This window comes from Agelaius phoeniceus (genome assembly GCF_051311805.1).
Source record: "Agelaius phoeniceus isolate bAgePho1 chromosome W unlocalized genomic scaffold, bAgePho1.hap1 SUPER_W_unloc_1, whole genome shotgun sequence".
Taxonomy (NCBI): domain Eukaryota; kingdom Metazoa; phylum Chordata; class Aves; order Passeriformes; family Icteridae; genus Agelaius; species Agelaius phoeniceus.
The window spans coordinates 674,136-687,129 of NW_027509866.1; the positions used below are offsets into that span (position 1 = coordinate 674,136).

Genomic DNA, 12,994 nt, shown 5'->3' on the forward strand with positions numbered 1-12,994 from the left:
GGAAAACAATTCCTTAAACCAGCTCCTGCCATCCATGTCCTATAGGACTGTGAGTGCAGATGCTACCAAGCCTGTCTGCATTAGGAGTGATTCCCCTGACAAATCTTGAATATCCAGCCTTGTCCCTCTGCCTCATGGCCACAAACCCAGGACAGTAGGGCAGGGATGGCTCCTCAAGAGCCCCCACGCACAGGCCTGGCTGCTCCTGGCACACTCAGTCACCACAACTGGAGCTCAGGCAGGGACCTGGGTGAAGGTTTTCCCAGAGCAGGAACAAGGGTGGGTGAGTCCCAGCGGGGCAGTCTGCAGGGAATGGCCCAGGTTTGGATCCAAGCAGCCTCTGCTGACTTGTCACTGTCCTTTCTCCATGAAAAGGTGCCCATGTGCAGCCCCAGCAAATGTCCAACAGCAGCTCCATCAGGCACTTCCTGCTGCTGGCAGTGGCAGACACGCGGCAGCTGCAGCTCCTGCACTTCTGCCTCTTGCTGGGCATCTCCCTGGCTGCCCTCCTGGGCAACGGCCTCATCATCAGTGCCGTAGCCTGCGGCCACCACCTGCACACGCCCATGTTCTTCTTCCTGCTCAACCTGGCCCTCGCTGACCTGGGCTCCATCTGCACCACTGTCCCCAAAGCCATGCACAATTCCCTCTGGGACACCAGCAACATCTCCTACACTGGATGTGCTGCTCAGCTATTTCTCTTTATGTTCTTCATCTCAGCAGAGCTTTCCCTCCTGACCGTGATGTGCTACGACCGCTACGTGTCCATCTGCAAACCCCTGCACTACGGGACCCTCCTGGGCAGCAGAGCTTGTGCCCACATGGCAGCAGCTGCCTGGGCCAGTGCCTTTCTCAATGCTCTCATGCACACGGCCAATACATTTTCCCTGCCCCTGTGCCATGGCAATGCCCTGGGACAGTTCTTCTGTGAAGTCCCACAGATCCTCAAGCTCTCCTGCTCACACTCCAACCTCAGGAAACGTGGGCTTATTGTAGTTAGCCTTTGTTTATCATTTGGCTGTTTCGTGTTCATTGTTTTCTCCTATGTGCAGATCTTCAGGGCTGTGCTGAGGATCCCCTCTGAGCAGGGACGGCACAAAGCCTTTTCCACCTGCCTCCCTCACCTGGCCGTGGTGTCCTTGTTTATCACCACAGGCACATTTGCTCATCTGAAGCCCCCCTCCAACTCCTCCCCATCCCTGGATCTCTCAGTGTCCGTTCTGTACTCGGTGGTGCCTCCAGCCCTGAACCCCCTCATCTACAGCCTGAGGAACCAGGAGCTCAAGGCTGCAGTGTGGAGATTGATGACTGGATGCTTTCAGGGACATTAATGTGCTGGCCAATTTCTGCAAATCACTTGCAATAGAAGTCATATTTGATATTTCTAGTGGGTTTGGTTGTGATGGCATGCTTTCCTTTGTTTTAGGTATTCATATTGTCCACAGTAAAAAGCCACTGTTTGTACCGATTCTCATTTTGTTTCTCTCCACCTTCACTGTGGCCACAGACTGTGTCAAGGAGGGGCTGCGCTCTCGGTGCCTTTAAAGGAACTAAATGATCTCCCAGCAGAGTTTTCTGCAGAGATGCCCTTTTTGTTGCCTTCTCTGGAGCTGCAGCAGCAATGTCTGTGTGCAGAGCTGGGGCAGATCAGTGCTGGCCCAGCAGCTGTGCCCAGCAGCAGCAGCAGCAGCAGCACTTGGTGTTGCCAGTGCTGCTGCCGTGGCCCTGCCCCGCTGCCCTGGTGGCCCTGGTGTTGCTGCAGGGCCTGAGTGCTCTCGGGGCCGGGCACAGCCCTGGGGGTGGCAGTGCCGGGGCTGCAGCAGGGACAGGCCATGGGCACTGCTGGGGCAGCGCTGACGCCTCAGGCCAGGCCCTGGGGGCTCCAGGCTCCTTGCCCAGGCTCTCTCAAGAACACGGCCAGGCCAATGCTCAGCACAGAAACCCCCGTCAGCAGCCCCAGGCTGGCCGTGGGCAGGCTGGGGGCAAACAGCATGGCTGGGGCTCTGCAAGGGCCCTGGGCCAGACGGGAAGGAGCAGCAGAGCAGGGGCTGATCCATGCCCAGTGTGCTGCACAGCCCAGGGCAGCCTCCCAGAGTGTCCTCATGCAGCTGCCAACAACATCCCCCCTCTGCAGCCCTGGCCTCTCCCCCAGCTCACACAGGTGCCCCATCCTTGCAGGCACAGACACGGCAGCACTGCCTCAGCAGCCCCTGTTTGCATTGCACACAGCAGGGCCAGCACCCCCATGCTGTTGCTGTGGGGACATGAACCTGAGGGAGCACAAATGCCATCAGCCCCTGGGGCCAGCAAGGCCTGCGGGACACCAGGGAAACCACTCAGCTTTGTCCTGGCCTCTGCACTCAGCCAGAAAGTTTGTTCCCATCAGCTGGGAGTTTCCTGTGCCACTGCAGACGCTGTTGCTCAGAGCCAGGGCTTCCTGGCAGTCACCCCCAAACTGCCCTGAGCATTTCCTTGGCTTCACCTTTGCATTCTTTCCTTTTCCTGGTACAAATTTCTCCCTAATGCCCATCCCAAGGGGTCTAGAACTGGACACAGCATTTGAGGTGCTGCCCACCCAGTGCCCCAAACCACAAAGGAAGAATCCCTGCCCTGCTCCTGCGGGCCAAAACATTCCTGATCCAGGCCAGGAGCCATTGGCCTTCTTGGCCACCTGGGCACACTGCTGCCTCATGTCCAGCCTGCTGTCCATCAGGCCCTGCAGGTCCCTTTCTGCCTGGCTGCTCTCCAGCCAGTCTGTCCCCAGCCTGTAGTGCTGCAGAGGTTGTTGTGGCCAAAGTGCAGGACCCAGCACTGGGACTTGTTCAACCTCACCTTGGTAGATTTGGGCCCTGGATCCAGCCTGTCCAGGGCCCTGTGCAGAGCCCTCCTACCCTCCAGAAGAGCCACTCTCCCAGACAACTTGGTGTCACCATGGTTCCATGAGGCCCCAGAGTGTCACAATAGTTTCCATGATTCCATTAGGCCTCCCAGTGTCACAATGTCCCTTTGGTTCCATGGGGAGCCTTGGTCTCACAACGTCCCTTGGATCCTTGGGCCCTGCAGTGTCACAATGGATTCTTGGTTCCATGAGGTCTGGCAGTGCAGCAATGCTCTCCTTGGTTCCACTGTGTCACAATGGCCTCTTGGTCCCAAGGGTCACCACGGTGTCAAACATGTATCCTTCATTCCAGGAGTCCCTGAGGAGCAGCCCTGGCCCCTTGGTTCCATGGGGCCCTGCAGTGTCACAATGGCCCCATCATGACACCAGGTCCTGCTCTGTCACAATGCTCTGCATGGTTCCACAAGGCCCTGCAGGGTCACAGTGGCCTCTATGGTTCCACCAGGACCCAGACTGTCACCATGGACTCCTTGCTTCCATTCAGCCCCACAGTGTCACAATGGCCCCTTGGCTCTGTGCTGCCATGTCGTACACAGTGTCACCATGGTCCTCTTGGTTCCACCAGGCCCTGCAGTGTCACAATGGCCCCTTGCTTTCCCAGGGCCCTGCAGTGTCACAATCATCAGAGAATCAGCCAGGCTGGAAAAGACCTTGGAGAGCATCAAGTCCAACCTGGGACCCAACACCACCTTGTCACCTAGACCATGGCACTCAGTGCCACATCCAGTCTTTCCTGAAACACTTCCAGAGATGGTGACTCACCCATCTCCCTGTGCAGCCCATTCCAATGCCCAATCACCCTTTGTGTGAAGAATATTTCCTAATGTCCCGTCTAAAAATCCCCTGGTGCAGCTTTTGGCTGTGTCCTCTTGTCCTGTCACTGTTCCCTGGGAGAAGAGCCTGTCGTGGTTTGACACTGGGACAAAGCCAGTGCCCCCATGAGGATATCCTCTCCCTGGTTTCTGCTGTGAGATGTGAACAGGAATAAGCAAAGCAGGCTCCCGCTTAGGAAAGAAAAAAAAATCATTAACTAAACTACAAGGGAAAGGAAAAAAAAAAAAAAAAAACCAAGGAAAATGAAAACTTCACAGATACATCTTCTCCTCCTCCTCCCCACCAAATTCCCAATACAATACATCCCCCAAATCATTGACTCTCAGTCTGGCACCACGCTTCAGCATACTGAATCCTCAGTTCATCAAGAGGAGAAGGAGTCCTTCTTGTGCCAATGGAGACCTCTTCCTTTCATGTCCAGCGCTCTCACCACTGAACACGGACCAGAGCTGCTTCTAGGGTCAACTTTTAAGGATGCTTCGTCCCACTCCAAAAAGGCACAGTCTCAACTTCAGGACACCTGTCCCCCCCATATTTTTCCACCCCCTGGGGCTGAGGGGTACCCACACCGAACCCTCTTGGTCCTGAGGCATTGCCTCCCCCTAGAATGCAGTCCCTGTATCACAAGGAAACATGGCTCTGTTCATGGCTACACAAAAAGAGTCCAGCATAAGCCACTCCATCATCTCTTCCACCTGAGTTCTTCTCTATTTCTCTCGTGGCCCATTCTCTCTTATCTCATCTATATCTCTCTTCTCATTCAGCTCCAGGAGGATCAGCATTTGTAAGGTTTCCACCATCCAAGAAAAGGGTTAAAAATCTGAGGCTCTGTCTGTCCAGAACTCCCACGGCTGCCCTGCCAGGCACCTTCTTGCACACCCCCCTTCTCCTTCTCGGCTGGCCAAGCACAGACACAGGCTCTCTCTCTCTGTCTCTCCTGGGGGGAGGGGGGGTGGCTGCCCGATGCCTCTCAGTGCTCCTCCACCCTTCCATCCTCCAGGGGCCTTCACCTTTCTTCTGTCCAGGGCCCGGCCTACCTCACCCGGCTGCGTGGCTTCCCCTCCCCTGCCAGCCCACAGACGGGCAGGGGAGCTCTGAACCTTTCACTGACCGGAACCCAAGAGAGCCTCGCAGGGTGAGAGCCCTGCTTTTAATCCCGTGTTCTCACAGGCAGATCCATAGTCCCAATGGCCACATTAGGTGCCAATATTAAAATCTGAGCATCCATTGGCCTAACCACAACATCCCAGAAAACATATTTCCTGTCAAACCACCACAAGCCCGACCCCCACCTGGCTGCACCCTCCTGTCAGGGACTTGTAGAGAGTTATAAGGTCTCCCCCGAGGTTCCTCTTCTCCAGGATAAACAACCCAAGCTCCCTCAGCCTCTCCTCACAGGACTTGTGCTCCAGAGCCCTCAGCAGCCGTGTTGCCCTTCTCTGGACATGTTCCAGCCCCTCCACATCCTTCCTAACTTGGGGAACCAGAACTGGACACAGCACTCAAGGTGCTGCCCAACCAGTGCTGAGCACAGGGGAAGAATCCCTGCCCTTCTCCTGCTGGCCACACCATTCCTGATCCATAGGAGTGCCAGGGGTAGGGTAAGGGAAAAGGTGGGGAGGGGGTGGGGACAAAGTCTGATTGATGGTCGGCCATGAAGGGTCTTGATTTTCATATCTATTCAGACTGCATTAGAAGCTGCTGGGGATCAATATCAATTGGACATTTATATAAACTATAAACAGGAAAAGAAAACAGGACAAAACAGGTCTCTCTGATTTTTTTTTTCAAAATACAGATTCACTTTGAATACACTTCTGAAATGTGTCTAATTAACCATAGAAAAATTGAAAACTTTAAATATTCCTTGGGGCTTTTCTTGTTCTGCTGTTTTGAACTAATGTTTAGGAGCTTTTGTCACTGAATTCCTGAACTGAAGAGCTCAAGAAAGAAGAGGCCTCTGGAGCAGTAAAATTCATCAGCAACCTCCAAGTGGCTGAGGATCCATGCCCATGAGAGCAGCAATGAACAGAAATGGGCACAGCTTTGTGGCTGCCCCAGCTTTGGCATGGGCCCTGGGCCTGGAGCAGGAGCAGCTCTTGAGGGCCCCAAGGCCGGGGCTCTTGTGCTGCCCTGGGCAGATGGGATGGCAGCAGGGGCTGCAGAGCTCTCAGCACCTCAGGCCGAGGGGAGCAGGGCAGCCAGGGAGCCTCCTTTGGCCTTGGCCAAGCACCTTCCCCCATGGCTGGGGCTGAGTCCTGTGGCAGCTGCAGCTGCTGCTGTGCCCTTGGCAGGGGCTGAGGCCGTGGGGCCAGTGCCCAGAGCAGCCTGGCCTGAGCAGAGCTGTGGGGCCAGAGCCGGCTGGGCTGGGCTGGGCTCAGAGAGGCCCTTGGTGCTGCCCAGAGCTCAGGGCAGCTGGCAGAGCTTGCAGGGAGCTGGGCTGGGCTCCGAGAGCCTGGCCCAGAAACCATCAGTGTCCATCTCAGCCTGGCTGAGCATCCAGGGGCCAAGAGCAGGACCCCAGGATCTGCAAGTTCTCTCTGTGTGAGCTGAGTTTGTGACCTCTTGAGCCCTCCCAAGTGCTGGGTCTGCACCTCCAGCTCCAGAGGAGATCTGACAGATGGGAGCAGACACAAATAATTCCTGCTGGATTCTTTATTGTGTTTGCTTATACAGGTGGCCTGGATCCATATGTAGAGGAGGAGTTTTGTGTCAGATACACTGGTAGAGTGATAAGAATAATATTTTTTAGCTGAAAATAATATTTCATGCATAACATACAGTGAGAAAAAAATGACACATATGATCAGAAGAGCATCTGACTTCTCAGAGGATGAGAGACTCATTGATGTTCTAGCAGTCAAACCTGTTCAGATACTTCCCTCAGAGCTTCCTTGAGATGAAGGTGACCATCAGAAACCAAGGCTAGCCAGAGCTCTCTATCCTGCCAGTTTTTGTCTGGAAGAACCCTTGCATATATGGAGTTTTTCAGGGGGAGTATCAATTTTGGCTGTGGGCACCTTGAAAGCGGGATGGTTCTTTTCCATAGGAAGGAAAGCACAGGACCCCAGTTTTCCAGGGGCTGATGAGAGGCAGCCCTCAACATTCCAAGATCAGCTGGGCCTGTCAGGTGTCCCTGGGAGGCCAAGCCAGCCAGACCTGTTCCATGTTGCCTTGGTTTCATGGCACGCTGCAGTGTCACAATGTTCCCCTCCCTTCTGCAGTGTCACAATGGCCCCGTGTTTTCATGAGGCCCTGCAGGGTCACAGTGGCCCTTTGGTTCCGTGTGGCCCCACAGTGTCACAAGGGTCTCTATGATTCCATGGAGCCTTGCAATGCCACAATGCTCTCCATGGATCCACAGTGCCCTACAGGATCACACTGGCCCTTTGGCTCCACGAGGCCCTGAAATGCAGCAATGGCCTCTTGGTTCCACAAAGCCCTGCTGCTTCACACTGGCCCCTTGGGACCATGTGGCCCAGCAGAGCCACAAAGATGTCCTTGGTTCCACAAGGCCCCACAGTGTCACAATGGCCCCTTGGATCCATGGTACTCTGCAGTGTCACAATGGCCCCTTCATTTCACACGGCTCCCAAGTGTCACATTGGTCTCTACAGGAAAGAAACCACAGAGCACCCATGTTTCAGGGGCTGATGAACTGCAGTCACCAGAGGCTAAGGCCAGACCTGTCTGTCCTGGCAGGTTTGTCTGGGAGTAAGCCTTGGGTGTTTGAAATTTTGAATGTTGAATCTCAATTTTAGTCCTTTTTGCCTCGAGGAGAAGGCCAGATCTTTTCCATAGAAAGGAAATCATGGAGACCCTGTCTTTGGAAGGCAGGTGAGAGCTGGCCCTCAGGAGGCCAAGGCCAGCCAGACCTGTCTGTAATGGCAGCTTTTGTGTAGAAGCAATCACTAGATATAGGACTTTTGGAGCTGCAATCTCAATTTTGGCCATGGGCACCTGGAGAAGAAGGATGGTTCTTTTCCATGGGTAGGAAAGGGCCCCAGTGTTTCAGGGCAGAATAGAGGTGACCATCAGAGGCCAAGGCCAGCCAGAGCAGTCGGTCCTGGCAGCTTTTGTCTGGGAGAAACCCTTGCATATAGGGAATTTCAGTGGAAAAGTACCAGTTTTGGCCATGGCTGCCTTTGTAGGAGGGAGGGTTCTTTTCCATAGGAAGGAAGCCCAGAGCCCCAGTGCTTCAGGGGTACCTGAGAAAAGACCCTCAACAAGCCAAGGGCAGTTGTTCCAGTCAGGCCAAGCCAACCACAGCTGTTACCTGTTCCTTTGGATCCATGGGGCCCTGCAGTGTCACAATTGGCCCTTGTTTCCATGGGGCCCTGCAGTGTCACAATGGTGGTGTCATATTGGATCCTTGGTTCCATGAGGCCCAGCTGTGTCACACTGGCCTCTTGTTTCCATGGGGCCCCATAGAGTCACAATCGTCCCTTGCTTCCATGAGGCCTTGCAGTGTCACAGGGGTCTCCTTGGTACCTTGGTGTCACAATGGACCCCTGGTTCCATGGAGACTCACAATGTCAGAAGGGGCTCCTCAGTTCCATGAGGCTCTGCAGAGCCCCCGATTCAACGGGGCCTCAAAGTGTCATAAACCCTCCAGGATTCCATGAGGCCCCTCAATGTCACAATGGACCTTTGGTTCCATGGGGTCCCACGCTATCACATGAATCCTTAGTTCCATGGGGCCCTGTAGGTTCACAATGGCCTCCTTGGTTCAATGGTGCCACACAGTGTGACAACTGCCCCTTGGCCTGCCAAGACTCCATAATGTCACAATGGTTCCTTGCTTCCATGAGGCCTTGTAGTGTCACAATGGCCCCTTGGTTCAGTGAGGCCTTTGGTGTCACCATGGTCTCCATGATTCCATAAGGCCTTGCAGTGTCACAACAGACCATCGGCTTCACTGAGCCCCACAGTGTCACTGTGGTCCCCTTGGCTCCACAAGGCTTTGAAGTGCCACATTAGCCCTTTGGTTTCTCAAGGCCTCAAAGTGTAAAAATGGCCTCCATGGTTCCATGAGGCCCTGTTGTGTCACAATGGACCTTTGGTTCCATGAGGCCCCAGAGGGTCACAATGGTATCCTTGGTTCCATTGGACCCTTCATCCTATGGAGACCTACAGGGTTCACTGTAGTCCCCTTGATTACACGAGGCCCTGCCATGCTGTAATGGCCCCTTGGTTCCAGTGGGTCCCAAAGTGTCAGAACAGTCTCCATTGTTCCATGGGGCCCAACAGAGTCACTGTCATCCCTGTGGTTCCCCTAGGCCCCACAGTGTGACAATGGACTCTTGGTTCCATGAGGTTCCTCAGTCACAATGGTCTCCTTGGATCTGCAGTGTCACAGTGGCCCCTTGGCTCCATGTGGCCACACTGTGTCACAATGGCTCATTTTGGATTGTGCCAGGCCCGGCGGATTCATCGTTGGGACCTTGCCCAGGATCAGCAGGGACAACGACAGTTTCACCTGCATAGGATTACAGGTGGGTTTGGGGAAATGCAAGACATTTATTGACCATTTTGCCACTGTATTTTTACAATATGCACCCACGTCTCATAATTAATTTGGGATGTTCTGGTGGCTCTTCCCCAAAAGGCAGAGAAAGAGAAAAATGGGCAGCCGGATGTCCAAAGTAGAAAGGAGCATATATGGATGCTTTAATTCTCACTGATCATGACATAATATTTTCAAAGAACGAATTAAAATCAATCATGAGGTAGATCATTAAAAATTTTCCAGACACCTCTGCTGACGAAATCCATACCACTGAATTTTGGGACTCCATGGGAGTTAAACTGTACAACCTTTCGATAAAAATGGACCCCATTGCACACCGTATGCTCCCCATCTTCCACACCATCCTTGAGACCCTTCACCAGCAAGCAGTGAGTCGAAAACTCAATCCATTGGTCACTCCTAATTCGGGACAACCCCTTAACCTGCATTTCTCAGACCTTCCAAGATGGTCCAAGATTGCAATGGCCACGCTGTCTTGGAGCATCATGCCCTGGAGACTCAAGATGGAAGGAGCCTGAATGTGGCTCGGGAGCCCAACCATCCTCCCTCCATCTTGGCTCCTCCACTTCCTGCTACCACAACCTTCTCTTCCACCCTGAATAAACCTCCAGACTCCACCCCCACAACTGCGGGTCACACCCCCACTGTCAATCATCCTCTCCACCCTGGGCCATGCCTCCAGTTAAGGAAGGAGACTGGCAAATAACCTCGAAAATCCTCATTGCCCTCATATGTTATGAAAGAAGGGGGCAGAATTCCAAGGATCAGCCATTGGTTTACAGGGAAATCAAGGATCTGTGTAGGGCACATAAAGACCATGGAAAGGACTCATCTTATTTTAATGGCCTAATGAGGGCCATGTTTACAGCACATGTCTTAACCCCCTATGATTTAAAATATATTATGACCCTGTTGTTGTCACCTACAGAATACACCCTGAGGGAAGGGGGATGGAAGTGTTTACTAAATCAATTAATAGCAGACTATGCTAATAATGAGGCAAGGGCAGAATTGACAATCAGCCATCTAGCTGGAGAAGGACAACACAGCCTACCAGATGATCAAGCAGCAGGTATCCCCAGAGAAGTATTGGATGATATCAAACAGATGGCTTTGCAAGCTTTAATCTAGGTACTGGATGGTAGCACCCCCAATTTGGACTATGTAAACATAAGACAAGAACATGGAGAGCCCTACATGAAATTTATTTATCACCTTAAACAGGCACTAGAGAAACAAGTCCAGGATAAAAAGCTCAAAATGAATTACCAAAATCATTGGGAGTTGCCAATGCCAACCTAGAATGTACGAAAGTGCTGTGTGCCCTTCCACTAGAGCTGGAACCCACACTCCTGCAGATGACTGAGTCCTGTAATCGCCTCAGAACAACAGAACACAGAGCAGCTGTACAAGCCCAGGCATTGGGCAAGGAGTTGCTGAAGCCCTAGGGGCCATGAAATTCCCCTTTAAGGGGCCCCAACAACATCTACAGGGCCCAAAAATATGTTTCCAGTGTGGTCAACAAGGACATTTTAGAAAAGATTGTCTCCAGAGGGGAAGGGACTATCCAGTCCCTAACAGAAATCAGCATCAAATTAAGTGGAATTTCTCAAAAGGTAACTACATCAAGCAGCTGTCAAAAAAACTACCACTGGAGTGCAAGGCAGCCTCACACTCTGACACAAATGTTCAAACCAACGATGCCTACAACTGACGAAGGTCAAGTAGCAAAAACACCCATTACAGACCATGGAGCACTGAACTCCAGCACCTCGTCTCCCAGTTGCCAAACACCACCAGGGGCAACATTTGTCTCAGGTCTTGGTGAGTGTGAAGTCTGTTGTTTTAACTGACTATTTTGCCCATGCAATATTGACAGGACAGCTGGGGCCCGAAGATTGGCCCTGTGAACTATTAACCTTAGGAAACTGCCAATTGAGGACTGAAGGATTTTTTGTATTGCCATCCGTACTATCAGTGGCCTCACAAAAAGAAATTCCAGTGCTGGCCCTGTCTCCCAACCCGCCTTGTTTTATACCCTAAGAACTAACAATTGCCCAAGCCATAATACTCCCCAAACAGGATGCCAATGACACTTCACTAGGGATAGGGACCCAGGTGATAAATCACAATCAACCAAAAATCACCTGCACTCTGGAACTTAACAATGAAAAGATTGTTTTGACAGGGCTTGTGGACATGGGAGCAGACGTGACAGGTATCTCATGTTCCCAGTGGGCTCCTAACTGGGCGTTTACAGCTAATGCAGGAATATTGTCTGAGATTGGAGGTGACCGTGACAGTCTCCAAAGTGCAGAACTTATTAACATCAAAGGATCTGAAGACCGAATTGCCACAACAAGACCATTTGTGGTAAAAGACCTTGGTGGATACCAGCTAAGAACATAAAGCCCTACCTGCAGCTACTGACCAAGGACTCATCAAAGGAGCCGTCAAGTCTACCCCAAGTCAAAACTCACAGGACAGCGATCCTAACACCTGACAGACTAGACAATTTTCAGACCAGGCAATTCTTTCAAAGATGACACATGAAAAGTTTCTACTCACATTCCTCAGCCTGTTTGCAACAATGCTCCTCCTGAGTGGATAGGTAGTCCCACAGCCAAAGCACAATGTATGGATAACTCTAGCAAAAGCCATGAAACAAGACACCCTGTGCCGGTCTGTCACTAGTCCTGACGACCCCTTCTCCACCTGCCTAGTGGGGTTGCCTACAGATGTCTGGCCAATACCTGAGGGTGCCATCTGCCAGGTGACAATCCTGATGGCAAATAGAAGTGCAACCCTGTCGGTGCTTGGGACTACTGGACCCAGAAGCTCCTGCATGCACCACTCGAACTCAGGGGGTAGAAATTCTCAGCTCTGTAAAAATGGATTTTTGTGTAAGGTTTTATTACTGTCTGAGATGGGAAGAGGGTGAAAGACACAAAATTACAAGAAAAAAGAAACTATCAGGAGAGACATCTCCCCATACCATCCCACTTACAAAAACCAGACATGGTGGTGTAATTACACCTCTTCCATAATTTCTTGGTCCCGTAGCTACCCACTCAACTTGCTGCAGGGTGTGTTTCTTATTTGCAAGGATAGAGAATGGTCTGGTGTCCCTTCACACATCAAAGGCAGACCTTGTAGCTTGGGGAGGCTTACCTTGCTGGCACCCAACACAAAAATGATTAATGGCCAGAGAAACAGAGCAAAAAGATCTACACACTACTTTGAATCTGATTGCAAAAATAATGTCATCTATTGGAGTCAAAACAAAAGAATAGCAGCCTCCATCTTACTACCTTGGGTGGCTGCAGCTAAAGCTTTAGGACAATCAGACCATCCTGGGTGCCTGTTAAGTAAGCAAACCAATGCTGCCTCCCTCACATTGAGTGGCTGCTCTCAGACACAGAGACCATCAGACACGCCACCTTGCAGAACAGCGATAGAGTTTTTACTCTGGGCACATGGGCATGGCTGTGTAGACTCTGAGGGCATGTGCTGCATGAACCTCTCCAGCCACAGCGAGTCAATCCACAAGAGCATTCAGGTACTGAAGGAAGGGTTCAAGAAGCTTCAAGTGGAAAACAAAGACTGGTTAAAAAAACTCATCCAATCTAAGGGACTAAAGGGTTGGATGATGTCTAGCTAAAACAGGACTATCAATTATCTTAGTGGTTGTTGTTGTATTGTTAATTGTCCCATGTTTGTTTGGATGCTTT

The 12,994-nt window shown here is 51.9% G+C and overlaps 1 pseudogene; it reads left to right on the forward strand.

Annotated features, from left to right (window-relative positions):
* The first annotated feature begins 312 nt into the window (after nucleotides 1-312).
* LOC143692430 (olfactory receptor 14A16-like) lies at nucleotides 313-10,255 on the forward strand (annotated as a pseudogene).
* Nucleotides 10,256-12,994: the final 2,739 nt, after the last annotated feature.